We start from the raw sequence: 3,402 nt of genomic DNA on the forward strand, positions 1-3,402 counted from the left end.
ACTCAACAAACAAAAATATATCATCTACAAACTAATAAATAAGTAAGTATACATTTATTATACATAAATTATACGTTAATTATACATTTATTATATGTTAATTATACATTTATTAGACACATATTATACAATAATGATACAGTTTCTATACGTATGATACATTTTCTATACATATACAGTAGTGATACATATTCTATACAACAATGATACGATTTCTATATGTATATGTATGATATATTTTTTATACGTATAATACACTTTCTATACAATAATGATACAGTTTATATAAATATGCTGGAATTAGATATATACTTTTAATACAAGAATGATACAATTTATCTGTACTTTCTATACAAGAATGATACAGTTTATATACACTTTCTATACAAGAATGATACAGTTTATATACACTTTCTATACAAGAATGATACAATTTATATACACTTTCTATACAAGAGTGATACACTTTATATATTGTATATGTATGATACATTGTCTAGACGTATGATACGCTTTCTATAAAGAATGATACAGTTTATACATAAATTATACAACAATGATACATTTTCTATACTTATGTAGGGAATATGTATAATATGTGAATCATTAGTGTATAGTCAATGTATAACTAATGTATAATATATGTATGATTAGTGAGTATACGTTGATGATACATTTATTATACATAAATTACACAACAATGATACAATGATACATTTATTATGCATAAATTACACAACAATGATACAATGATACATTTATTATACATAAATTACACAACAATGATACAAACTTATGATACATTTTCTATAGATATACATTTTCGATACATATGTGAATCATTAGTGTATAATCAATGTATAATGTACATACTAATGTATAATATATGTATGATTAGTGATTATACGTTGATGATACATATTATGTATGGAATATATATAATATGTGAATCATTAGTGTATAATCAATGTATAATGTACATACTAATGCATAATATATGTATGATTAGTGAGTATACATTTATTATTCACAAATTACACAACAATTATAAAAACCTATGATACATTTTTTATACGTATGATACATTTTATACACATAGTTGATCTTCGGTGGCTTTTACCAAAAAAAAAAAAGATCTTTAATGGCGACTAAAGCCGCCACAAATAGTCCTTTTTTTGCAGCGAACTTTTAGTGGCGACTACAGTAGCCACAAAAGGTCGAGCTGGCTACACTTTGGATTTGGAGAAACATCGGCCATCCGGTGGGAATAGTTTGGGCCGGACGGCCCTTTATGTCCTTTTCCCTTTTTTCACCCTATAATTGAAAATTTGATATTAGAGTTTCAAATATTACAAGTGAAACTCCATAATAATATTTTGTAATTTACTTGTGAAATTTGAAACTCCATAAGAAAAATAATTATTATTATTTTCAATTACAAATTGAAAGTAACTATTTGTGATTTTACTCGTTGGCACCTGGGTCACAAATTGGGCCTTTTGTTCATGAACATTGTTGGGCCTTTTCATTTGGGAGAAGTGCAACTTACATAAATAGCTACTTTTTAATAGCTTCTAACAAGATATAACTATAAAATTGTTAATTACGAAGAGTAACTAGTTTTTATGTTAAAATGAGTGTATTTCATTTTTTTGAAATACACGGAAATACAAAATCGGGTTGAGTAAAACTAGGCTATATTTTTGGAATAGATTCTTCTTTTTCTTTTTAAATGGTAAGTCAAATTAAATCAACCATATTTCACACATAATGGCTGATGTTCAATAACAGCTCACATCTTTCTCTCTCTCTCCCCCCCCCCCCCCCCCCCCAAATTATCCCATTCCAAACAGAAATATGCTGAAATATATTGAAATACACATAATCAATGGCAAAAACGATATACTGAAATTAGATAAAACACAGTGAAATACGCATAATCAATGGCAAAAATAATTAAATATAAACAGAAATACACTGAAATATATTGAAATACTATTTGTTAATACATAGAAATACACTGAAATATACTGAAACATTTTATCAAACACTTGGTGGGCATGAAGCTCCACAACTCTCATCAATGGTGTTTCTACACCAACAACCTATTCTCTTGCTCCTAGATGATACTACAATATCATATTGCTATAATCAATACTATTCTTCATCACTCATAAGATAAACAACACCACATGATCAGCAAATATAAGAAGAATTTTCCTCTTCTTTGGGCCCATCCATGGAGATTTAATAGACGAATTGTTATGGCCGAGCATCGGCCTTTGGCGGGAGATCCTCCACTGCTTTCCTTGTTGCCACTTCCTCCACGAACAACAACAATCACGACAACCACCGTGACAGAGATCGTGGGGAAGCAAAAATGAATTGGATTCTGAAAAAGGAGAGAAAAACAGTTAATATTGAAGGTGGAAAGAGAAACGTATGAGAGATGAAAGGGAAATAGGAGTGGAAAAGGGAAGAAACCGAATGAAGTGGGAGAGAGGCCGTAAAATATGCTTGGTTGGAGGAAATAACCGTGTGTATATTGTTGTAGCTATGATATGTAAATGAAAAACTCATTTAGCTACTAATAGTTAATTAATTAAATAGTAGTTATCATCCATAAATAAGTCTTAAAGGTAGTTATGCTAGGTAAAAATTGCTTGGAAAAAAACATAAATAAGAACTACGAACAACATATTTCGCCCCCCTCCCTCCGCGCATCAACTAGCATTCTTATCCAAAGCGAACAAAAGGCGAAGGGTGCTGCCGAAGAAATTTTAAAAAGAAAAATTAAAGAAAAAGAGAATATTATTTGTCAATCTCTTACAACTCCAAAAACAAAAGAAATAAAGAAAGAAAAGTATGAAGTAAGTTGATAACTAGGAGTATCTGAAAGATAATTTGTAGGCTTTGTTAATTAAATTCTTGAACACTTAATAGCTAAACGATTTGGTTTCATCCATGAACACAAAAAGGTCAACATTGCGTCCAAAAGAAATGTTCAAATAAAACTGACATTCATGATGTTCATAATCATAGAATATGTGATACTATAGTTAGAAATTGAATTGCATTCTTCACTAATTGTGTATATATTTGGATAGATCAATAGGATTTCTGATTAGTCACAAGCTAGTTAAAGAGTTTTGACAGTCGATGCTACTAATTCGAATGATTTGTGTAGAAATTATTGAAAGAATCTTATGCATTGATCATCGACGCACTTGAAACAACAGTCGAACTTTTGGAACATAAGCCTCGCTAAATAAGAGCCCTGGAGGTAGGTCTGTGCACAAATCGATTCAACCCGAATTTCTGATCCTATTCGATACAATTCTCATAATTCAATTTGGCTAATACAATTCGATTTCGATTTACAAATGCAATTATAAAATATTA

This window comes from Lycium barbarum, chromosome 10, assembly GCF_019175385.1.
Source record: "Lycium barbarum isolate Lr01 chromosome 10, ASM1917538v2, whole genome shotgun sequence".
Taxonomy (NCBI): domain Eukaryota; kingdom Viridiplantae; phylum Streptophyta; class Magnoliopsida; order Solanales; family Solanaceae; genus Lycium; species Lycium barbarum.